Here is a 25,548-nt window from a genome sequence, read left to right on the forward strand (position 1 = left end):
CTCGGGGTCTGTCTGCCTGCAGCAGCCTTGTCATCATTGCTGGGTCCCCAGATTGTGGGGGCTCGTAGACCTGCAGGTTCCCCACTGACCCCCATCCCCACACACAAAGTGTGTAGGATGCAGTGTGTCTGGTGCATACCCCTGTGTCCTGAGACTGCACGTCCAGTAGCCTGGCTCCTTCCCACCTGTGGTCCCCAGTTCGGGTGCCTCCCTGTAACTGCACAGACGGCCTCCCCTCCCCTTGGTGGTTCTCCACCTGAGCCCTGCAGCCAGTGACCAGTGAAAGCGGGAGAAGGAACTCCTGAGCCCCAGATGCAGCACCCACCCCCTCCTCCCCAGGGATGGGGGTCTTCTCCCAGGGGTGATGGAGTCCAGGCCGAGGGCCAGCTCAGTGCCCCGCCACAAGGCCCTGAAAAGAGGTGGCCCCAGGGGGAGTGTGCCAGCTCTCCCCGTCAGGCCTTCCCCACTTTGGAACTGCAAAATCCCAAATCTGCTGGGCAGTGGCCAAAAGCAGGAAGAGAACACCTGTCTTCCCCTGTGGCGTCGGCTGAGAAGGGGTGTCCTGGACCCTGCCCGCCAGCCCGGCCCCTGCTCCTTCCTACAGCACGGGCCCCGGGCAGGGAGACAGGGAAGGCTGACCGGGCTCCTGAAGGGGGAGGCCCACAGCGGGCCAGGCCTTGGGGGCTCTCTCATCTACACGCGGAGACTCAATCACTAAACGCCCTTCAGCACCAGCTATGGGAGGCCGAGGGGACCCAGAGACAGTAGGTAGGTGGCTCAGTCCCACGTCACTACGGCCACTGCTGGGCTCCAGAAGCGGCACCTGCTCTGGGCCCTCGCTGGGCTCAGCCCCAAGCCTGGTGCTTGGGGCCGTGACCTGGACTTCCCAGTGAGGACCCTGGGTTCAGAAAGCAGACGGTGGCGGGGGGGCACTTTCCTGGCGGTTCAGTGGTTAAGACTCTGTGCTTCCACTGCAGGGGGTGCGGGTTCCATCCTTATTCGGGGGACTAAGATCCCACATGCTCCACGGAGCGGCCAAAAAAAAAAAAAAAGAACCCAGAAAAGTGTTGGTCAGAAAGCAGACAGGGGACCCCCGGGGTGGGCTTTCCCTGCTAACTGGGGGTGCAGAGTCTGGAGGACGCCTTCTCCTGGAAGCCAGTACGGTGGTGAAGAGCAGAAAAGGGAGTAGGAAGGGGGTCCGAGCCGCCCCTCAGCCCCACCCCAGAGCGGGAGGTCCTGGGGACCTGCTGGAAGCTGACCCCGGGTCTCTGCTCACGGCACTGGACTGGGGGCCTGAGGGTCACAGGTCAGTCCTGGACAGCCAATCCCCCCAAATGCCAGAAAGTTCACCATGTTCTCCCTGAGGTGAGGACCGGCTGGTTCCCCGGCGATTCAGGCCATCGTGGCCCAGAGTGGACACTAGGGACCTTCCGGGCAGCCTGCTGGCTGTGAAGGCTTTGCCTCTTTGCCCGTGTGGCTCCGTACAGCCCCGGGCAGACGGCTTTGAGTTCTAGCCCTTTCCGCTTGCTAGCAGGCCAGCCGGGCAGCCCTTTGTTTCCCTCTCTGGAGCGGGGCCTCACACGAGTGAGCATCCAGCACACGAGCCGGCGCCAACACGGAAGCGGGTCAGACAGCAACCGTGGCATCACGTCCGGCAGGGGAGGAGGTGCGGGCGTGGAGCTGTGCGCACACCCTGGAGCTCCCCAGGCCCTGCGGTGGACGTGATGCCCAGAACCCCCCGACGGGAGCCCGGGGGCCCAGAGGGTCGGCTGGCACAGAGCAGGCGAGGATGCCCACCAAGAGGAAGGAAGGGAAACTGGCACCCCTCTCTGGAATGTTCCGGAAGGCTCATGTGTCACCAACCCCGGTCTCTCTTCCGTAGGGGGACGCCCCTGCTGGGCCTGCGGGTGGGGTGGGGTGAGGTCGGGCCATCGCGGGGTGGACTGCAGATCCTTCTCCCGGACCCGCACACACTGCCTGCTTTATCAACACGTGCTTTTCATTACTACAGGACGGAGGGTATTTTGGTGTCTGTATCCACTTGATTCAATTACGGGGACCACGGTGAGGGATATCCCTGCAGGGGACCCGGCGAACGCTCCAGCGCCCGTGGACGGGGAGAGGGGCCGGCAGCAGGGGAGGCGTGGGGAGGATGCTGACTCGGTTCCTTCCAAACTCCTGTAATTGACTTTTTAAAAAATGACATTAGCATTTAAATGGTCCCATCGTTATGAGGGGGAAGGTTCACTGGAATATGATCAATTTATTGAGCTCTTCAAATGTTCTCTGATATTTATTTTCGGATGTGTCACGCCGCAGGGCCTTTCCACCCGCTCTTTGATTAGGCTGCGAGTCCGCACAGAGAGGCTGCCAAGTCCGCCTGCAGGGGGTCTGAGCTCTTCCCGCCGAGGTGTGCCTGCCTTGCACCCCTCCCCGTGTCTGGGGGGCACCATGCTCTAGCGGTCAGCTGCCCGGCCCACCTCCCCTGTCCCCCTGCCTACGCGCCAGCTGCCCTGGGAGCACCGAGGAGGGAGGTTGGGTGCCCCTGGGCTTGGGGCCGTGACACAGCGGATGATGCCGACGTGGGGTGGGTGGAGGATAGAGCCCCGCCCGAGCCCGGGGCCAGGGCCGGAGCCGAGATTTCTGCCCAGAGCTTTGTGAGTGGGGACCAGACACCAGCTGCAAGAGGGTCGCTTTGTGGCCTGGGAATGTTTTGCCAGAATTACAGGGATCAGGTGAAAATGTAAAATGACCTAAAGGAGAGCCCGCGGAACAATGGGACGCAGGCAGGAGGGCAGAGCAGCTTTCCCAGAGACACCTGGACAGGTAATCAGAACGTCCAGGTGGCCGGCTGGAGGGGAGAGGCGCTTGCCCTCTGTGGGATTGGGGCCAGGGGGACAGGTGCCCTGAGCCAGACTTGGCTGGATGGCTGCAGTTCACACACCCACATCCGGGGTTCCCCAAGCTGTCCTGGGGGCCCTGAAAAACCTCACCAGGACATGCTCTGGGCTGACCAGAACTTGGGGGGCCCAGAGCGCCGGCTGGCCTCCCTCCCACGCCGTCCAAGGTAACCTCCGCTCCCGAGGCTCCGAGCTCTGCATGTAAGGACTGCGCTGGCTGGAGGAACCTGCCGGCATCCGCCACCCAAAGCCCAGGGTCTCTGCAGGAGCACATCGCTCTGGGGCTCATGGCAGGGAAGGGGCCATGTGCCACCCGGGCACACTGGGCTTCCTTCAGAGGCTGCAGACTGCACTGCATATGCCAAGTCTGCTTTGGTCCTTTCCTTGCTTTGCCCTTGGCCCTGGGCAGGACCCTGCATCTCCGTGGCTCACGTGTGATCTCTGAAGTTCTCTAGATAGAAGGTCCTTTTGAGGAACTGAACTGCCGGCATGGAGTCCTCCCGCCCTGGCCCAAGGCGGGCCATCCGTGTCCCATCACAAGGCCACGAGCTTGGTCTAAAGGCCACTGTCTGTGTCAGGACTGTGTCCCCATTCTCCCAGGGTGAGGGTCTCTCTGGGGAACCCAAGCTGTCCCGACTGCTTGACACCAGAAGAGGACAGGGACCCACATGCCAACGGACCACAGCACCTGACCACAATCCCAGCAGCCTCTCCAGGGCTCTGGGGCGTGGGCTGGAGTGGGTGGGCGGGATCTACTCTCTGGGCTGGGTTACACGCCCCCATCGCCGAGGCTGTGTCCGTCCTCCGCAAATTGATTCCCAAGCGTGTGACTCGTAAAATCCCAGCCGACAGCACTGATCCCACGTGCCTTGGCCGTGCTTCCAGGGCGGTTACAAATCTAAACAGTTTGAGGCGTGTGGAGCCTGATTTTGTCAGCCCAGGGCCATGTGCTGGCGTGGCTAGGAGGTTAGCGGGAGCGGAGCAGTTTGGAAACGAGGTTCGGGCTGCTCAGAGGCTCCCACGAATGCAGAGCTTGTCTGACAAGGTCTTGACACCCCTGGAACCTGGAGGGCCTCCCACGGTCTCTCCAGAACCCAATCTAATATCTCAGGAGAGCGTCGTTGTCATGAGCACAGGTTGGTTTGTGACTGCGTAGCCCCCCTCCCCGCCCCGGCCCCCAGCCAATCTGCACCTCCCATGCTGTCCTGCTGCTGGGGGACCTTGGTGCCCCCAACCCTCGGGAGGAGCCTTCGCTGTGAATCCCGCCCTGGCAAACAGCCCTCCACCTCCGGAGCCCTCAGGGCCCCCGTGCTGCCCACACGGCTCGTCTGCCCAGTGAGGCCCGTGTGTGGGGCTGGCATCCACTTGTCCAGCCAGGAAAACCAGACCAACGCTCCAGGTCATAACCGTCCCTGCAGTGAGTCACTAGAACGATGAACAAATTGCTTCCGAGGGAAAAAAAAAATCATCCATTTGCCTCCAGGTGGAAAACTGACACTTTAGAAACCAGAAAAAAACCAAAAACAACAACAACCCCAAAACCCTCCATAAAGCATCTGAAGATGCTTATTGAATATGATGTCTGAACACACAAAGGCAGTTTCGAACATGGAGAGGAGACGTTGTCTCCCCACGCTGGACAGGAAAGCCGTATGGGCTGTTCTGTCCCTGCTCGGCTGCTGTGCCACCACGGAAGGGCCCGAGGACCCCAGCCCCACAAAATGCTGCACCGAGAGATGTGAGGGTAAGCCCGCTCACATCTCACATCCAGAGATGGAGGCGTGCCCCCGTCTCTGCTGCTTCCAGAGCTTTCTGAAGTGCTTTTGCTCTCGACAGAATTCCAGGCCACTGGGAAACCAACTCATCATTTTGGCCGTATCTTCAATTGCTTTTCTACGAAAACTGACTTAACAGAAGGTCCATATGCCTCTCCCTCCCTCCCATCCCCAGGTAAACACAACCATTTAAATGCTCTGAAAAACACTCATGCTGCAAGAACCACACGGTTTATATTAAAAGTCAGATGGGAGCTGGAAACGCTTGACTCTTTATTTTAAAGGTTCCCCAAAGGCAGATCACGTCTGGGGAAGCCAGGGCATTTGATGCTGGTTTGCAAAGGCTTTCGGGGCTGCCGGGCTTTGGAGACAAGACGTCCCCCAAGCCGGCGATAGAGGGCGCCTTCACCCCAGCGGCTGGCAGCCTGGTAGCAGCCCCGGCCCCTGTGGGCCTGGGCCCCCGCTGCAAGAGGACCACCCCTCGGGTCCCCCCAGGCCACCCGCTGCCTACCACACGGAGCGACTGGGTCCCACCAGCCGGGCCCTGCGAGCTTGGGGTCTTGAGATGCTCCTGCACCCCCAGGAAGGGAGTTGGGCTCTCACCCGAGTGTCACCCCTCAGAACTTGAGTTGTGTGCCCCCTGCCCAGGCACCTCCCTGGCGGGGACGTCTCCCCGTGGCGGCATCTCGGGGCTAACGGGCACCCACGCCCGGACCACTGGGCCAGATTCCTCCAAAATACGGTGTAGGGAAGGATAGAGGGAAGCCCACCCGTGCTGATAAGGTTGTCCCCTCCACCTGGTCCCACAGGGCTTCACCTTTTCTCTAGCAGAGGACGTTACAAAGACCTGGGCTATGCTCACTGAGAGATGACCCAATATCCAGGGAAATGCAGGAGAAAATAAAGGGAAATCACCACCACAAGCTGCCCTGATAGGACCTCGACCCTCACCCGGACCCTGGGGGAAAGATGCCCCCATCTCGGCACTCCCCGGCTCCTCCCACGCTTCAGACAAATAAAATGTGGCCTGGCGGGACACCAGGGGTGGTCAGTTCACCTGGGAAGGGAATGAATCCAGGTTTACCAAGAATTACACACGCAGCAACTCAAGCCGTAATAACCAAGCTTTCAATCGGCAGACTTCCCAGCCCCACGTGGACACAGGCCACTGGCTTTCTCTGCAGGTGTTTTCCAGACACAAGACCGGGCTCCAGGGGGACCTCAGTGACCTTTACTCCTAAGACCCTCCCCCATCTCGTAGGAGGCAACCTTCCTCCTTGAGGGTGGACAGCCTGCCTGGTTGCTGGGAGGGGCAGGGCCGAGGGAGGGGCCTCCTGAAACAGAGGCCCTGGCAGAGTCGGCCCAGCCGACAAGGCATCCCAGGGTCCAGGGTCTCCCAGACTAGCAGGGGTGGCCAGTCACCAGCCTGAGTGCCAGAGCTGGGGGCCGGGTCTCTGGGTCAAGGAGCCGGCAGCCTCTGCCTGGCTCATAGACAGCCCCCCCCCCACCACCACCACAGTCTGCGTCCCCAGGGGAAGTGCCAGAGCCTGGCACTTACCAACCTCTCCATGGAAATGTCTGCGTGCCAAAGACAGCCCCAAACACATTCCTCGTCTAGAACATTCTGAGAATACACGGAGCAGCCTGTTTATAGGTAGGAGAGGAGAGCCAAGTTGGATACTAGTTTCAGATGCTTTCCGTTTGCAAGTCCAGAGGGGCTTCCTTGGTAAAAGAGAGAGTGGGTGGTTCCATGCCAGGGGCTGGGACTGGGACCTGGACAAATGCGGGGTCGATGAATGCACGTGAGGAAGTGATGGTTAGAAACCGGGGCCCCCTGCTGAAGGCCACCTCCGAGGACCTCTGGCCGCACAGAAGGCCTAGAAGATGCGTAAACCCCGTGGGAGGTTCAGGCTTGCATCTCAAGGGGCCTTCAGAGCCCCTGAAAATGTTCTGCCACAGAACTTGCACCAGGATCACGTTCCCAGGGTGCCCACCCTGCTCCTGGCTCCGTGCATTCATTCAGAAAGTAACCACTGCACACCTACTATGTTCAGGCTGGGCTCTGGGGTCCTGGAACTAGCAGTGACAGAAAAAGATTCTGCGGTCAGAGCCACGTCTGAATCACCAGGCTCTCGGGGGACCCTGCACATGCCACGGCTCTGGGTTCGTGGCTGACTTGGCCGCAGTCTGAGACACCTCGTCTATACCGGCAGGTCCCACAGGCGTGTCCTCAGGTGGAGACGGAGGGGAACCAGCAGGACAGAACGGCAAAATTCACAGTTAAAGAGAACACCTGGGTACCCGGCAGCATTGTTCTGGTGACCAGATGCCAAACATGCCCGATTCTGCATCCAGTGCCCCCTCCCCAGCCCGTGCCCAGGGCTGTACATCAGCATCACTGTACCTCCTCGGCTGCCCGGGAGGCTGATGGCATTGTCCCCACTTCACAGGCGAGTGACTTAGACTTGGAGAGTTGGGGGACTTGCCCAGTGTAGCGCTGCTAGTATGTGAAGAGCTGGGGAAGGTGTGTGGCAGTGTCCCCGCCCCGCCACCTCCCGGCCAGAGCCAGCCCCCCTGCTCTGCTGCTGGAATTTCGGAAGGAACCACCTCGGTGGCTTCAATTGCACCGCAAAATCCTCCCCTTTGTTTCCAAGTGATTCATCCAAATTCTGCCTGAGTCCCTGAGAGACCTTCCTTCCCTCCCGGCGTGCCGAGGGAAGCCGGCCCTGGTTCCTCCTGGACTTCTGGTTCTAAGAGTGAGCACGTGGCCCCGGGGAAGGCCGTCCACCCTGCTTCCTACTTGAGCCAGGAACTCGTCCTGCCCAAGCTTCCTTGTTCTTAGTATTGATTTTTCTCAAAGCTAAACGCTTGTTTCAGACCTCAGCAAAGGTCTTGGTTGGTGCCAGTGGATACTGAAGGAACAGTCCTTGGTGGGGGTTGGGGAGCGGCTGCACCGGCACCCCATCATGTCAAGACAGAGGGGGTGATGGGAGCCCTGAGGTCCTAACGTGGATGCTCCCAAATGTGGGGCTGGACGCTGACGGTGGGGAGGCCGCGGGGAAGGGGGGAGACTGAGAGAAAACCACTTCCTCTGCACGCAAGAGATGAGCCTGCTACAGAGCTCTTCCCACCCTCCCAGGTCCACCTGCCCAGGTGATACGGGGGTCCCTGAGTGATAAGTGACATCCTCTGAGAAGGTCATCAGTCTAGCTGGCTGTCCAGCGATGCTACACCATCACCCCCCGACAGCCACTGCAGAACCTAACATGCAAGAGCGCTAAAGCCATAGGGCAATAGCCCACGGCAATACCCCAGGCTAAGTGGAAGAGGCGAAGGTCTGAGGTTGATCTCGGCTGTGAGTACGCAGACTTGATAAGTACGTGTGTACACGCCTGCACCGCCCTTGCCCACCCATGCACAGGCAAACACCTGTGCGCACAGGTAGGCACGCACCTGACCATGGACACACATTCAGCTACTGCTGGCGGCCACTCACGGGCTTGGTGCTGACAGTGAAATTGAGTTTCTCTTCCTAGAGCTTGGATGTTTGTCTATATAGTTCAGCAGAGGAATCACGGGTAGTTTTGATTTTCTTATTTAAACGATCTTTGTTTTTTCCCCTGCCTGCTTCACAAAGCATATACGTTATTATCATGATTGGGAGATAAGTCAATATTCCTTTGAAGAGATTTAGGATTCCACAGGGTTTTGTCCTAACGGGGCTCATGCTTTCCCAGTGACGTAATGGAGAAAACATCCACCCCCTCGGCGGTGGGTGCCTGGTGGCTCTGTGCTGGCTGGCCTTCTGGGTGACACTGCTCAGGGGACATGCTAGGCACAGGCTGGCTTCCCTGTCACCTCCCCTGGTGGTCCCCGGCCTGACCTTAGCTCCAGGCCATGGACGGGCCTTCGGGCGGGCTTCCCTCTGCGGGAGCCTGGGCAGAGGGCCCTTGGTCCTGCCCTCCCTCCTGGTTCCTGTCCCCCTCCCTCTGCCCATCCCTTCCCTCTGTGCTCCCGGGCCTCCCGCAGGACCCACCTCCCCAGCCGCCCCATCTCCTCGGCCGGAAGGGCCCAGCCGGCAGACTTCAGCCTCATTCTCAGAGGTTCTTGCTTTCCACTGTCTTTTCTCTCCGCTGGCCAGAGACAGAGCTCCGGCCAGGGCAGGTCGGACGAAAGCCAGCCCAGGGCACGGGCTGAGGCGCGCGGAGCCGAGGGGCCTGGCGGCTGTGTGGGGGCAGCTCCTCCGAGGCTGCCTGCACAGCCACCTGGGCGGGCGGCTGAGACCCGTCCAGCTCAGGCCCTCTGAATGCCCTGTGCTTTGCCTCTCTCTATAAGGGTCTGACACGAGGGCATTTACCCCATTCCAGCTGTGCCCCGGGCCTGGCCTCTGGCTGCGCTAATCCCTGCTCTGGTCACCTTGCACCTGCCGGACAGAGGGCCCTGCCCTGCCGCTCGGACCCAGGTCGAGACACCACCGGCCCTTCTGGGCGGACAAGCAGGGCTGTGGGGCCCCGGTGACCACAGGCCCTTGGGCAGGGGCGGTTCCCACCACAGCCTCCCCATCCCCACGGTTCAGGGTGCAGCTTCCACACCTGCTTTCTTTGCAAAAACAGCACAGAGGGAATGCACAGCCTGGCCCTGACAGCAGCGAGAGGCGGAGGAAGACACACAGAAAGCACACTGTATGCCCAGGTCTCCCCAAGACCAGCTGCAGCTCTGACAGCTGGGGCGTGAAATACAGGGGCGGGGTTGGAGAGCCTATGGGGGGCTTTGAATTGTTCCCGCCCGGAGGCTTTGGGGAGCCTGGCCATCTGGAAATGGGGGTGCCTGGGTAGTTTGTGCTGGGTTTCACCCTCCTCTCCTAGATCTCTGTTCTTAGACCAGCGGAGGTTTTCTGAATTGAGATGCATCTCCTGACACAGTCAATTGATTGATGCATTTGGAAAAGCTCCCGGGGGTCAGTATTCTATGGGTCGCTGAGGACGCAGACCTCAAGGGTGGGCCTTGCACTGAGATGCCCCCGGCAGCATCCGGCCGCAGCTCCGTAGCTGGTGGTCCGTTCGCGGCCGCTGGGCGCCCTGGCTTACTGTGGTCGCCGACGTGACCCCCAGGCTGTGGGCAGGTGTCTCGTGCCCACACAGGGACGTCCCAGACGCGTCAAGCTTGCTGACCATTGTGCTCTGTGTGGTGCATGGCGGGGGCCTCCAAACGCCACCAGGGTTGCAGTGGTCAATTAAGTGCTGCTGCGGGGATGTCCTGCTCAGACGTGAAATCACACGGGCCACCTGCGCTCTGCAGGCTGCTGGTGGGGTCTGACCCGCGGCAGGTCTTTATTTCGTCCCCCGTATGGCATCCAAACAGCAGGACGTTTGCGGTGCTTGTCCTAAGAGGCGGCACCAGGCCATCCCTGGGAAAGGACATCGTGCTGGGAGGTGGCCCATGGGAGGGAGTGGGATGTTGGGGGAGACCCAGCGAGGCCTCGAAAGATTTTCTCTGCCACGGCAGGGAACGGGTCGCGGACCAGGCAAGGACCACGAGGACGGAGAGGCCGGCTATGCCGGGGTCTTGGGGCCCCTGGATGGTGGGGGGCGGGGGGCCATGATGACCAAGAAGAGCATCTTGATGTGAGTCAGGAAGTCCCCAGACACACAGTTCCTGAGGACCCCGGAGCCTGCATCCCCAAACGCCTGCTCTGGCCTCTCTCCTTTTTGGGTTACAGGACTCCCTGGCCTGGCGGCAGCATTGGTTCACATACAGCTCCCAGAGCCTGGGGCTCACAACCTTAGCAGGGCGAGCACCTGCGTGCCTGAGTGTGTGCACATGCGTGTGTGAAGGGACTCACCCCCCAGCTCCGGGGGTCTCCCGATGTGCCCAGGCCCCAGTGCTGGAGACATGTGCACCCACCCCGTCCCTAAGCCAGCCAGAGGAGTCCCTTCACCGTGCCCCTTTGTCTCTGCAGACAGGTCCAGGGAACAACACACCTAGGAGAAGCCTGAGGGGGGTGTTCTGCGGAGGGGGCGGGACCTGTGTAGGGCCCCCGGGGGGCCGTGCCGCTGATCTGCCCTCTGGTCTCCCAGCCGCCCTCCCAGGTGTGCAGGGCGGATGCCAGTGCCCCTGTGGGGAGAGGGCCAAGCCCATGGTGCTGGGTGGCGTCCCCGGTGGCACCTGGTCCAGGGCAGCCGGTCCCGGGGATGGGGCACTGTCTCAACCTTCCAGTGGGTCCGACGGAAGGCAGACACATCCGTCTGGCCCACGCCTCCCCGGCTGGGGGCCAGCCCCTCCTGAAGCCTGGTTCCTGTCTGTCTGCCGGCCGTCGTGTACAGTGACCACGGGCAGCAGGTGACGAATGGCTGATGTCAAGGCCTGTCATGCCAACGGGGCCCGGAGGAAATGCGAGAGGCTCTCAGAATGGCTTTATGACCAACCTGTGGCCGCCGAGATGATCCATCACGTCGATCGGGGCAGGCAAACACGGGAGACGAGAGGCAGATGGCGGCCTGGAGGCCGGGGGTCAGTGCTGGGCGGGCGAGGGGCGGCCTAGGGAGGACGGCGTGTTGAATGCTGAGCTTGAAGGCTGTGCAGGCCCTGTTGGCTCACGCTGGCTCCTTCCGTGACCAGGCTGGCCTCGGGGCCCTGGCAGGGCGGCCCGGGGATGGAAAAGGCCAGATCAGCACGGCGAAGGGATAGTTTGGGCGTGGGGGGGCGGTTCCCTCCCCGGGGAGGAATCAGAACCTGGGGAGTTTCTCCGCGATGGCTTTGTTCACAGACCTGGAGCTGGCGGTGGAGACAGGGGTGGGGGCCAAGCCACTGACCCCCTGGAGGAGGCCCTGCTGCTTCTCTGGGACCCAAGTCCTGAGCTACCTGAAGCCCGGGTACCGGGGACAGCACGGGGATAGACATCGCAGGAGTCGGGGCAGCCGGTCTTCCTGCCAAGGTGAGTCAGGGTTGCTGCCTGGTGTCCGCTTCGCACAGCCGGTTGTGCAAGGCCAGCTCCCTGGGCAGGGCCAGCTGCTGAGTTTCCAGATCCTAGCAGTTGCCCCCTTCCCGGACGGGTCCCAGAGAGCCCCGTGCAGGCGGGTGCTCCCTCCGCCGAAGCGTGGTTTCTGGGCCATAAGGGGGTGGCTGCTCTGGGCCCAGGGCTCCCATTGTGGGCGAGTGCGGAGAGCCTTGGGGCCCGAGGGGGTGGGAACGGGGCTGCCACTCTCGCTGTCCAGGCCGGGATGAATCAGACCTTTCTTGGGGAAGTGCCTCCTGCTCAAGGACATTTTAGTCAGACATAATTGCTAGGAAAAATAAACCTGCCTTAACAGAAAACAGCTTTCCAGTTGTTTTTTTCCTCCTTGAAGCCTTTCAACTCCAGGTTTTGGCAAGTCCTGGCTGTGGGTAATTGTCAACACCGTGCGGTGTCCAGAGACCAAAACCAGGGAACGGAAATGGCACCCGCAGCTGAGAGGCACCCGGGACGTGGCCCTGCAGGCACGCGTGTGCTCACGTGTGTGCACACACCCTCGCCGAGCACGCTGACCGCAGGCAAAAGGGAACTTTGTCTTGGCCACAGAGCAGGTGCCTCGGTGCGCCTTGGAGGCTCTGGTCCCGAGCAGGGAAGCTCCCTGGGAGCGGCCGGAAGGGCCGCTATGGTGCGCAGGGCTCTCCCGGTTTGGGGTGACTTCCTGGCTCTGGCTCCCTGTTCTCATGCCCCACCCCAGCCCCCCCACCCCACCCCCCCGCCCAGTGAAGGTCACCCAGAGTACGGGAGGAGCCCCAGCAGCATCCTTCCTCAAGGAAACTGGATGGAGTCCCCGAGGGACTTGGAAAGCGGGCAGGGCTGGTCCAGCATTTGGTCCACGGCTGCGTCCCAAACTGTCCCCTGAAAGAGCCCTCCCAGTGGCAGGACGGGGTGATGGGGCCGTGGTCAGGAGCAGACAAGCCTACCGCTGGCACGTGTGATGACCGCCGGTCTGTAACTGCCCCCCTGGACGGGCCCAGCCGGACCCTCCTCCTCCCTCCGTCTCTGTCACTCTTTAGGGGTCCTGCCAAAGGGGCACGGGGGCGATGGGGGGCCAGGAACAGGCAGCTGTGGGGAGGGGTGCGGGCCGGGGGCGGGGGGCCCAGGGGACAGGACGCCCATCACTTTGTCATCACTGACGTCCCTTGTTCATTTCCAGGAACTTGTTACAGGCGCCGTCAAGCCCACGGCTGACAGGTTGATGTTACTCACTTGGCTGGGTTCTGGAAAACTCAGGCTCATTTGCCAGGCAAAATTAATGAGAAAAGAAAGACTTTAACGAGATAATAGTCTATGGCTTCCACTGGGCCAGTCTCCCCGTGCGTCGCGGAGCGTTTCATGTGAAATAACGCTGCACCCAAGGAAGCTGAGATGGGGCGCTGCTGGGTGGGCCCTCCCTGGCCCCTGGCTGGGATGTGCGGGGCCCCGCACCAGAGCACCCATTTCTAAATCTCAAGCCCAAAGGAACAGATGCACAGCGTTTGTGCGAGTCCTGCACCCGATCCTCGACCCAGGCCCAAGGCCCCTTCTCTTTCCTCCCTGCCCCCCAAAAACACAAAGGAGAAGAATGGAATGGAAAAGCCAGCAATGCGGCAGCAAAATAAACCTTTCCTAATGGCTACCAAACTTGCTGAGTGTCAGTTAGTTACTCTGTGCAGAGTCTGTAATAATCCCGCAGCTCGGAGACAAGGCCGCTCTCTGGCAGGAGCCCCTGTGACAGGGCCTGGAAGGCAGGTGTTACTGTAATTAGCTATTGTTTGACTATGAAAAGTCAGGGCTGATTAAAGCCACTAAGCACAAGTGCACTATTTTGTTTCAAAGAATATTATGAACTGCACGCTGGGGCCCTTTCAGAGAGGGCCTCCCTTCCGCAGCCGGCAGTAATCAAACACGAAATCTGCATAAACCTTCAGGGTTTAATTCAAGCAGAGACCTTTCATTAGAAATATGTTACTTTATGAAATCTGGTCGCCAGCAAGGGGAGAAAAATGTGACTTCTTAAGAAGAGTGAATGGCACCTCTTTAGTGATTAACCCGAGATTAATGGAGGTCCCCACTGCTCGGCCTAAGTCCATTTTATTGCTAATTCATTTAGGTACCATTTCAGATATGCTTGATGAGAGTTACCTGCCAGGGCGACAGGTTTTGGCAAGCAAGGATAGCCATTACGGTCAAATCCCAAATACACTTTTTATTAAAGACGCTTTGAAAAGTGTCTTGTATTAGTCTTTCTCCCCCCCTTTCTTTTTGGGGGACTTTCTATTTAATGTACTCAATTAGTTAAAAATTCGGATCCTGATTCGTTAATCGGAGATGCATGTGACTGCTTCACTTTCAGCGGCTCCTTCCTTCCTTCCTTCCCCAGCGCTGAGTCCATGGCAAGGGTGTTGCACTTGGGACACACACCACCACACATGTGCACACGCTCAGGCACACTCACCCATGTGCGCGTGAGTACACGGGGCACACACATGTGCGCACACGCAGAGTCTGTCCACCCACACTCACGGACAAATGACCCCCCATCCACACATGCACACGCACGTGCATGCACACGCTCACACTTGAACACACGGGGATCAGAGGGCTCTCAGGGCATCCTGGGTAGGATCACAGTAGACGTGAAAAGGGGTCCCCCCACTCACCACTTCTGCCCCCAAAGCCCCTCCCCACGGCAGAGCATCCATTGTTCTTCTGGCCACTGGGACACCTGGGAGGCAGCAGCCCCCACCCCTCTGTGAGCCCCTTTCACCCGGTTCAGAAGAAACAAGGGATCAGAAGGGTGCGAACAGGGTCAGGACCTGCTAAGCCATGGTGCCCCCCCAAGTCCTGCCCTTGGACTCCTTTCTGCTTCTGGGGAGGGCGCTTTGCCCTGTCTTGCCATTCCAAAGGCATCCCCTCCCATGCAGGCCCTGGCTGCCCCTCTGGAAGCAGCGGACCCGGGCTACCTGCCCAGGCTCAGGCGATGGCCCGGCTCCTCCCTCCACAAAAGCACATTCTGACTCAAGGGACATCCCTGCCCCACTCCCAGGGGATGGGGATGGGGAGTCACAGCCCCAAGAAAGAGGGTGAATCAGTGTACATGGGCTTCTCTCCTGCTCTAATCTCTTCCCCAGATTTGACTGGAGTCTTGGTTTATATCAAAAGGGAATCGAATAATACAGCAAAGAACATGGAATCACGGAAAACACTGCTGTCGACAACTGTCGACATTTTCTCCTGTTTGCCTGGAGTCTTTCTTTTCCGTGGCAGAGACAGAGCTCCCCGGGTAAGGGGGCGTCCTACTCTGGCCGGGACCCTCGGAGGCCTGAGGGTTTGCCCACTTCACGTGTCATCACGCCGTCCCTGGAGCTGGTCCCAGGGACCAACAAGGGTCTCCACACTCCAGGCCCCAGGCTCATCGCAGTGGCCCCCGCTTCCAAATCCATCACCAGCACGTGGCTGCCTGACGTGGTGTCGGGGCCCTGCCGCGCCTCCCGTCACTCTGCCCTTCCTTGTGTCCCAGACGGGCGGGAGGACCTGAAACCTCCCAAGTGCTGCTGCCCACGCTCTTCCGGACGGCCGGCCTTCGCATATTCTGTTCCCCGCGAGAACACCCTTCCTGATAGTCTCTGCTCCACCCTTTAGGTCCTGCCCCAGCCGTCTCCACCGGGAAGCTTCCGCAGCACTGCCCACACCTGAACCGTGAACTCGGTCTCCGTCCACTGCCCCCAGCACCGTGAACTCCGTCTCCATCCACTGATTTAGGTGAACCCAGACTGAGGGCAGGGCCACACAGGCCACGCGGGCGCACAGAGACGTGGTCAGTGAACAAGTGGACGGATGGATGGATGCAGGGAGACCCCGCCCCACCTTGGACGCGGTCCGGAGGCTGGGGCCACAAGGCTCATCCCAGGAACGCCGCGGGCCTCGCCTCCCAGCGCTGAGGGCACCCTGTGGACGGTATGTCTGTCTCACACCGTGTGTGGGGTCCCCCGGGTAGGCGGCAGGGGTCTCTCTGTCCCTGCAGATCCAGTGAGGGGGACAAGGCATGGAGAAGGGACCCCCGACTCTCTCAGAGGACATGCAGGTCCTGGCCACGCCGTCACGGCCGCGTGTTCGTGGGGCCCTGGCTGCGTGCCCTGCTCAGTCCTCCGTGCAAGCCCAGGAGGGTGACGTGACACGACCCACGGCCACGGTCCCCACTGTCTGGCCGGCGAGACACCTGAGGCTTGGGGTGCCCACCCCCGTCCCAGGGCCCAGGCCTGGTCCCGCTGCCTCTTCATGGGCACAGCTCACACGGCCACTGCCCTAGAGGGCACGGGGATGGGGCCACTCCTCACCCTTGGGGCTGGGGGCACAGGGCAAGGAGGAGGCCGTGGCCTTGCCCACCTGGTCCAGGCCTGGAACACTGGTCCCACACCCATGTTAAGGCAGCAGCCCCGGAGCCGGCTTAGTGCCTCCCAGAAACCCCGGCATCACATCAAGAGCTTTTGAATTGCCCTCAACTAATGCACAACTGAGGACATGCAGCCAATACACCAGTTATTCTAAAATCCGCACCTGTGTCCCAGGGGAAACATGACGATCGGTGGGCCACGGGGGTCTGAGCCCCCAGAGCTGGTGTGTCCTGAGCCCCTTCCAGGATCCCAGCCTTGCGTCAGCTCCCTGGGGGTCAGACCCCGTATGGATGGAGCAGCAGGGTCCCAGGGGAGATCAACAGCTCGGGCTGCATGACGCCGGCTACGCATGCGCTCAGGTGAGAGCCCAGCACCTCTCCTGCTGAGGTTTTTATTCCTGAGTCCTGAGAACTGCAGGTGAAAATGCATCCAGTCCCTGATCAGAGACGGGGTTGGGGGAACCCAAGATGCACAGGGTCCAGTTGCTCAGACCCCCTGCAGATACGAGCTGATGACGCGCTCCCGGGCCATGAAAACAGTCCCTGTAGAACCTGCCCTGAAGGAAACTATAAGCCAGATACTCCAGGGCTGGAGCACTTCCTGGGCGCCGGCCGTCTCTGGAAGCTTCCAGAATCTGCCACCCTTCTGCAGCCCACGAGGGCACTGGGTCCCAGCCTGACCAGTCGTGGTCAGACAGCTGCCCCCAAAAGAGCGAACAGGCAAGCGGGGGCACCTTCGTGGGGACTTGGTCTCCTTACAGGGGCCTCGGCTGTCACGTGACGGCGGTGGTGGGGGGGGGTAACGAGGAGGTGATTGTCCAGCCCATCCCACCTGCAGGACAGGGAGTTGAGTGAGGATGGGGTGTGTGTGGAGGGGGCAGAGAAGAGAAGGAGACTCCTTATGTCCGAAGGCAGGGACGGGCAGACCCAGGTCAAGGTGAAGCCAGGGTCACTTGGCCTCTGAAGCAGAAGCACCCTTTCCCTGCCACCCAGGTCCACCGCCAGCTGACCGTGACGGACGGCCTGGCCTCGCCCCAGAACCGAAGCTGAGAGACACGGCCCAGGTTCCGTGCAGTTCCAGAGACTGGTTCCACCTGCTGGCCTCCGTCTCCGGCCGGTTCATTGGGTGGTAAGTTGATTTACGGCCACAGGCAGCTGTGAGGCCAAGGCTTCCTGGCAGCAGGGACTGAGCCTGGCCCTGTCCCCGGCCGGCTGCAGGACCTGGGTGACCACAGCCTCTCTCTGGGCGGAGCTCCCAAGGGCTACCGTCTTGTTGTCATTCTTGGATTTGGTTGGCAGTGACTTGAGAGTGAATTCTTTACCCCAAACTTTTGCCGTTTGCTGTTCTCCGAGGCCCATCAGCCATCAGGGTGTCCCCGCCTGCTGGCACCTCTAGGGTCTGTGACGACCACAGAAGAGCCCTCCCACTGGGGGGTAGGATGTGGGGGGGGGAATGCTTTCGGCTCCTTCCTCTCAGATATCTGGCACAGGGGGATTGGGCTGTTGATTCTGACCTTGAGACTTCCAGGACCCCAGAGGGGCCTGGCTGCCCAGCCACTGCCCTTAAAACTTAGGAGGACTTCCCCTTCACTGGTGGGGCTGGTGGGGCAGGGAGGAAGGCCACACTTCCCCAGGCCTGTCGATCAAGGCTCTCCACTACTGCCAGCTGCTCCGCTCCCTTAAGCCCGAAACCTGTACCTGTGTGTCTCTGTTCTCCCCCCTGAAAAAGCGAGAAACATGCCCAAGACCCCCATCTCTGAGACCCCCGTCTCCGAAGGGTCTAGCAGGGTCTGGTGGGCCTGCTTGCCAAGAAAGGCTCCTAGTGGGTGGGAGCCTTCAGTGGGTCACCGGGCCCCTGCACCTCACAGGGCGGGTCTCCAGCCCCAGGGCCTTTGCACCTCTGGAGGAGGTCCATGTAGTCAATGGTTTTCCCCCAGCAGGAGGCAATACCCCCCCCGCCCCCGCCGCCAGCCCCCCAGCCAGCCTCGGAACCAGGGTGAGGCTGGAGATGAAAGCAGAGCAGCTGGGATTGGATGTGGGGAAGGCAAATGCCTCCCCTCCCCCAAGGCACTGGGGGACCTGGGGGCTGGGGTCCCGGACCAGGTCATCACTGACAGCCCTACAGCTTCCATATTCTAGGAAGATCAGACTCTCCTAGTGGCCCCAGTGAACTCTTGGGCTGGGCTGGGAGGTGGAAGGTCCACCTTGGAGGACCCTCTAGTGCCCATACCCTTTCCCCACCCTGGTCATACTCACTGGGAAGGTGAGCACTGTGGAGGCTGCGGTTTCTGCTGAGGACCATGGATTTTTCTTTAGGAAGGGACAGGCTTTCTCTGACCTGTCCCTAGTTGAGGCCTTGGGGCCGCCCACCGGCCAGGGCTGCCCACCACAAGCTGTAAGTCTCCAGTGGGGCTCCCTCACCCTCAGAGCCCGCCCTGCACAGCCGGGTGTCCTGTCCTCTGATACCCCATCTCACGGTTCTCTTTTAAATGCACGTGTTAATTATCTTACCACTGCTGTAATTTCTCCCTGTAGTCCATTAATTAAGGGGTCACATCTGAGAGCATGTTTACCCAATAAGCTTTCTTTTTTAATTATCCTAATTGCTTGGAGACTGACAAAGACCCTCCTCTTCCCCTCTGCTGGTGGATTAGCGAGTGACAGACACACATGCACACGCACACCCCACCTGACGCTTGCCGGTGGGCTGGGCCTGCATCCACAGTGAGGTCAGGGGCTCTGGGTGGCCCTGTTCAAGCCCCAGGGCTGCCGGGAACATGGGACCGTGGGGCTGGCAGGTTCGCACCCAAGGCCTGCTCACCACGTGCTCACACACGTGTAGGAATGGGAGCCACGGCTGGTGGCTGTCAGAGGGCCTGGGATCCAGGCTAGCAGGGGTATGGGCGCCTGCTGGCTGTGTCCTAGGGTCAGGGCTGGTCAGCTTGTTCTCACGGACATTGTCTGTAAGCAAACCCGGCCCTGATCTAAGCAGGGCCTGAAAAGACAGCTTGGTCTCCTTGTAGGACTTGCTTAGAACCAGTGTCAACGTCCTTCATCCTATGAGTGGGGTTCCCTGTGGGCCAGGCCAGGCCTCGCCTCCCTGGTGGAGGGGCTGGTACCTGCTCTACCCCATCTGCAGAAGGGGGGACAGGAGCTCTGGTCACCCAGGGGTCAGTGGGTCGGCCCTTCAGCCACTCTGCGGAGCCCATTCTCATTCTCAGAGCAGCTCTGGGTCAAAAGAGTATGGACACCGGGATGTAAAATGGGGCAGCCACTGGGGATACAGTCTTGCGGTTCCCCCACAAAGTTACCCAGAGTCACCACAGGATCCAGCAGGCCCAGTCCAGCTATTTACCCAAGAGAATGGAAATCAGGGGCTCAAACCCTGGACCCTGGGTCCTGGACCCTGGAACAAGCACATTCACTGCAGCCCTAGTCACAACAGCAAAGACGGGGCAACTCAGATGCCCATCCGGACGAACGGGTAAAGACGTGGTGGTCCATCCACGCAGTGGAATCTTTCTCAGCCACAAAAAGGAACGAAGGACTGACACAGGCCACGACGCAGGTGAACCTCGGAAACGTGACGCTGCGTGAAAACCTTCAGACGCGAGGGCCACGTCTGTGACTCCATTTATACGAAGGGTCCGGAACAGGCAAACCACAGATGGAGACAGAGGTGGGCTGGTGCCGGGGGAGTGGGGGTGGGGGACGGGGTCCCCTCGAGGCTAAAATGAGTGCCTGGAACTAGGTAGGGGTGGTGCCTACACAGCCTCACAAATGCACTAAGTGCCACAAAATTGTTCACTTTAAAGCACGGGTTTGTAACTTTTGTGAATTTCACTTCAATAGAAAAGAAAAAGAAGAGGAGATGGCAGCCTCCCGCCCCCCACTCTTTCACTTCTTTCACAGGGGGCTGCCCAGCAATGATGGACCTGCGGCTGCCAAGGTAAGCGCAGGAACCCAGGGCAGAGGGGGTCCGTGCACTTGTTCTGCGGCGGACACGGTGGAGGGGTGTGCGGTGCTGGCGTCCTCTCCAGGCATCCGGCTGTGCCGGGCAAGCCCGCCCATTCCTTGCAAGTTTACGTCTCTTTAATAAAGATTAAGATGTCAGAGGGCCAGCCTTGCACAAAATCCACTTTTATTAACTTCTCATTACCAGCTGAAGGGTGAAGCCCATTTCTGAGCCTCTGAAGCAGCAAGAAGAAAATAGTTATTAAACGTGCGTTTAGGACGACCGGAGCTTACGGCCATTCTTGCTGACTCAGCGCGTGCGCCCATGCCTCCCCGGCTGGACTCCAGTTGACGGGGACCTGGTGAAAAAGTGACCTCGTGGCCTGACCTGGGCTGGAGCCACTGGGCTCGGGATGCAGAGGGAGGAGGACGGAGCCTGGCTGGCCAAGCTGGGTGGGCTCACATGACGGGATCACAGAGATGAAGGGCCCGGGGCCCTGACTGGGAATGGGTCCTGGGGGGCTCAGTGGGCACTGAGTTCGTGGTGCGCTGCGCGAGCTGGACCTCGGGTCCCTCCAGATGGGGTCTGTGTCATCTCCCCATTAACCACCCGCAGCTGCCATCCTTGCCTCTCGGGACGAACCCCACCGTCCTCCTTCTCCAGGCGGCCCCTGGGCAAGGCTGTCACAGAGCCACTGTCATGCCTGTCATTTCAGGGCCCCCAGACCAGGAAGCTGGTCCTGTTGACTTCACCCCCTCTCTCCAAGGCGACTCAGCACCCCTTTCCCAGGACCTCAGGGGGGTCCCCTGGACCACAGGTCCCTGGCATCCCAGCTCAGGGGACAATGCTCTTGTCCAGGCTGTTGGTCACACTGTCCGTAGACCAGAGTCAGTGTGGCTCCATCTTGCTGTCACTCTCAGCACCAGGGTTCTTCCCCACTCTCCTCCCCCTGCTCTCAGCTCCAGAGCCACCCAGCTCCCTCCCAGCCCATCCGGGTTCCCATTTCCCGGATGGCCGCCCAAGCCCCAGGCTCCCCTGTACTCAGATGTCCTCTGGGATGTTCCTGGCACATCTCAGGCATAAGGTGCACCAAGTAACAAGCTAACGTCCCCACCTCCACCTGCCCCACCCCTTGCCCAGGCTCCCCCTGCCAATGGCCCCCCAGCTACCCCCGCAGGTGCCTTGGCCTCCTCGTGGCCATATACTGATGCTTCTCCCTCAAAAATACCCCAAATACATCACTTTTGTCACCTCCCTGGTCCCTCCCATGCCCAGCCATCCGCACCCTGGAATCCCTACAGCCCCCTCCCCTCGGAGCATGCCTTGACTCACCAGTGCCCGGGACGCCCAGCCTGGTCTGTGGTACTTTTGTTAAAACATCCCAAGCAGAACGAGACAGACGGGAGGGGGCTCCACGGGCAGGGGCCTGACAGTCACAGCTGCGGCTCAGGGCCCAGCTCTAGCCCCGTGCGCAGGAGGTCCTCAATAAACATGTGCCACGGGAACAGCTGAGGGGCCACGGGGACGGGGGCCACGTGCTAGACGGCCCCTCGGGAGCTTTGGGCAAAGTCTCACCACCGTGTGCCCGGAAGCCTGGTCTGCAGAGCGGGCTTACCCATCCTACGGGTGAAGCTGTGTGCCGGGGACCATGCTGGGGACAACACCAAGGACGGTGCCAGTGCAGAGGAGGCTCTGCCAGATTGGTCCCCTGAACCAGTGAATGAACGGACGGATGTTGACTTGAGGTCCCACCAGGCTCTGCCATCTGACCATCGGTTGCTCTTCCAAAGGACGTTGAAGACTTCTGCGCGTTTCTCACTTAAACTATTTAAGGAGCTATTTCCCTCAATATCAGTCTTGCCCAAGCAGGCTCTCTGCGGAGCGAAGCAAGAGGTTTGCCAGGGAAACAGCTGCTGCATCCAGAGGGACCTCGAGCCGTGTTTTCAGGGAGCCGTGGCAGGACACAAGGTGGGGACCCACTGTTGTTGGCGCTCTGGCTGGATTTTGGGGGGGTTCCATTGGCGGGAGCCAGGTGAGGCGGTGCCAGCCCTCAGGGCCAGGGGGCGGAGGCCCAGTGGCCAGCAGCGGCCTTGCCCCAAGCCTGCAGCGGGACAGCGGGAGCAGCTTTCCCACCACCTGACAGGTGGTCCCGTCTGGCCTGGACGCCCCGCAGGAGAGCAGCGTTCCCTACATACTTGGGATTGTCCCGGAATTCCGGCCTGGGCCTCATGTTCCCACACCTGCGGTAAGGCTGCAACAAAGCCTGGTGAGAGGGGAGACCGGGCCTCGGGGCAATGGGATCGTCACGCCGGTCAGGGTCAACCAACCACGTTCTCAGAATGGCCTTCCACCCCTGGGCCTTCGATGCAACTGAAACCCAGGCAGAAGCAGCTCTGGGGCCGGCGGCACACCCGGGGGAGCGCGGGGGACACACCTGGGGGCAGAGCGCAGCCAGGCTCCGAGGGGACAGTTGAGCGTGTGCTGACAGCAGTGGAGCAGGGGCCGCGCCCAGAGGAGCCGCCGTGCGGGCAGGGCCCCTGGCCTGGGAGCGTTCCCGCCACAGACACACCCTCCCGCCCGTGGGCAGGCAGGCTCCACTGGGACTGCGGTCCATTTTCAAGGAGCACGGCCAGCTTCAAGCCCCTTCCGCACCTGGCAGCAGCTCGGAGGGTGTGGACAGACCCTGAGCTGCCGTGGACTGAGGACCGAGCGCAGGTGCACTCCTGTGGTCTGCTGTTTATTATTATTACTGCTGTCTTCGTGATCGCTTTAGGGCTTCCCTGCAAAGAGCACTCCTGAAGGCTGGGGGCTTGTCTCTGTGGGTTCTCTGCAAGCTCTCCTCTTCCTCATGACCCCTTGGCAGGGAGGCCAGCCCCCCGACATTATCATCCAGTTTTGGGGACAGGGCGGCCGGGGGCAGCCATGAGGGAATAGAGGCTGGTGGGGGCAATGGGGAGGCCCCGACGCAGACTTTCAGGTCTGCGTCACCTCTATGGCCCCGTCAGGGCCTCGCAAGACAGGCTCCTTCTGGCTCCGCCTCGATGGGCTCCATCAGTCCACAAACGGGTGCTGAACCCCTACCCCGGGTTCCCAAGTGCTGACAGAGGGAGTCCTGGGTCTTCAGGGTCCAGGGACCGCCCCCCTCCCCCCCCCACCCCAGGTCAGCCATGCACACGGATGGTGCAAACAGACCCTTGTCTGTCAAGGAGGGGCACATCATATTGCTAAGAGCACAGAGCCAGATGAGCTGAGCTCAGGCCCTGGCTCTAACCTCACAGCTGTGTGACACTGCACAGGTTACTGACCCTCTCTGGGCCTCGTTTCCTCGTCTGCAGAACTGGTTCTAGCTGATCTCGAGTGCTGATCCCACAGCCAGCCTTTTGTAGCAGGTGTAAGTGCCCGAGCTCACTTAGTTCTCTCTTCCCCCAGAAAACTACCTGCACAGAGCCTTCGGTTCAGCTTTGAGCAGCAGGGTGGGTGGCTTGGAAAGGAAAGGGGACAGAGGGGTGGACAGCACTGTCCCTTGCCATCCTGCCGCCTCGTGGCCCAGAACGGCAGCATGACACGCTCCCTTTGACCAAGAACCCAAGCAGGCCACGGCCCAGGCCCACCGTCGGCTGAGCAAACCCGCGCCACGGGGACACTTCTGAGTCGGGGCCAGGGGGGCTGTGAAGGCAACGCCAGCTCTCCCAGACTCTGCCTCGACCGCCAGGCCAGCCAGACCGTCACAGCTCCAGCCTCAGTGTGTCTGTCACCTGCAGAGGCAGGCAGGTCACCTGGGAATCTGGCTCCCGGGAACCAGCCCCGGGCAGGTCCCCCCCAACCCCGAGGGCCCGGCTGGGTGCGGAGTGTGGGTGGGCGGGCACTGTCCTGTGCCCCGTCCCCGCCCAGCAGGCACTCAATACCCGGTGCTCCAGGCCCTGTTTACCAGAGCGGGGGGAGAGGGCCTTTCGCTGCTGTGTAAATAGTCTTTCCAAAGGCCTCTGCTTTCTCACCCGTCCAGCTTTCCAAAGGCACATTATGAATTCGCAGGCTTATCAGAAGGGCCGTCTGGCAGTTAAAAGATGTTTCCACGCATTGTGAGGCTGCATGGAAACCGAGTCATGTCAGCCCCAAGGACAAAGGAACTCAAGTGTTTGAGACGCAAAAATATTTTGACCCGACTACATCATTTTTCAAAGGAAGAAAGTAATTCGCAGCTCACAATTCACTTGCTATCTCACAGGAAGTCCTGTATTTCTTATTAACTCCCCAAGGCCTGCTTCTCTGGGTGAGAGGTCACCGCGGAGGGCCAGCGTGTGAGGGGCATTTACCAGTTTTCTTTCCGTCGCTTCCTGTTGTTTTTTTTCTTCTAGGGCTGCCTCCTGTTTGCGAGGGACTAGCCACCACACTGCTCCGAGCCTTATCTCCAGGGTTCTCCCAGACTGGGCACTGGAGCTGGGCACAGAATGTCTGCCCTGAGTTGCCAGGTCGGAAACCAAGGCCCCGAGAGGTTAAGTGACTTGTCCCAGGTCACGCCCATGATGGTGGAGCCAGTACAGGAATTCCTGTGGTCTGGCTCCCTTTGTGGACATCTTCTCCTGGCTCTTTGGTTCCCTCGTGGAATGATGGTGTCTGGTGGGACCTCAAGGGTCCATCACCACCATTGTCATCATTATCAGCATCACCACCATCATCATCATTACCAACATCTCCATCACCATGGTCACCAACCTCACCATCATCGTCATTATCAACATCACCATCCTCGTCATCCTCACCATCCTCACCGTCATCATCATCACCATCTCCTTGGTCTCACTCTGAGCCCTAAGCTTGTGCCATGTGCTATTTTAAGTGTGCTTTGCACACAGTAACTCATGTAACCACCAAACACAACTTTGGGGCAGGAGCTGTTATCATCCCCATTTTACAGGAGAGGAAACTGAGGTCCTGAGAACATAACGAAGTCCTCTGACAGCCTTTTGCCTTCCAAGAGGCTCTTGCCGCCACCAAATCCCCCCAGACCCCAGAAAGTGCCGTGGACAGCCCTTCGTGTGGGCTGCAGGGGCAGCTCGGGGCAGGCTGAGCAAAGTGCCCTCTGCCTCTGAAGCTGTGTTTGGGGGCCTGGCCCCCAGAAGCACAGGAATCGGGGCAGTTCAGGAAGTGCTCCCCGTGGCAGTGCAGGGCACTGGATGGGGCTCCCAAGGCAAAGGCTGTACCCCGGCCCCCGAGAGTGAGGACGCAGAAGAGGGGCCAGGAGACACAGAGCTCCCCTCCCACCACATCCTGGGGGCTCCCAAGGAGGCAAATGATGTGTCGTGTTGGGAAACCACGGGCCCAGAGAGGGGTGAGGGCTTTGAGGAGCATTACAGTGACGCTTTGGCTTCAAAAGGTGATTATGAAGGGAGAATCACGGGTGTTTACTAAGGAAGCTGGGGTGAGGGACACACGCGTAGCATCTGCTGTGCTAAGGGGAAGGGAGACAGGGCGCGGCAGCACAGCGACCGGTGAATCCACCCACGAGAGGCAGAGGGAGCCACCCCAGGCCGAGC

General features: G+C 60.3%; 1 protein-coding gene across 2 annotated transcripts in view; it reads right to left on the minus strand.

The window, feature by feature from the left end:
- PRDM16 (PR/SET domain 16) overlaps window positions 1-25,548 on the minus strand; it is a 322,403-nt gene that overhangs the window by 125,527 nt on the left and 171,328 nt on the right. The window lies entirely within an intron of this gene.

This window comes from Mesoplodon bidens (genome assembly GCF_964165515.1).
Source record: "Mesoplodon bidens genome assembly, chromosome: 2".
NCBI classification, from domain to species: Eukaryota; Metazoa; Chordata; class Mammalia; order Artiodactyla; family Ziphiidae; genus Mesoplodon; species Mesoplodon bidens.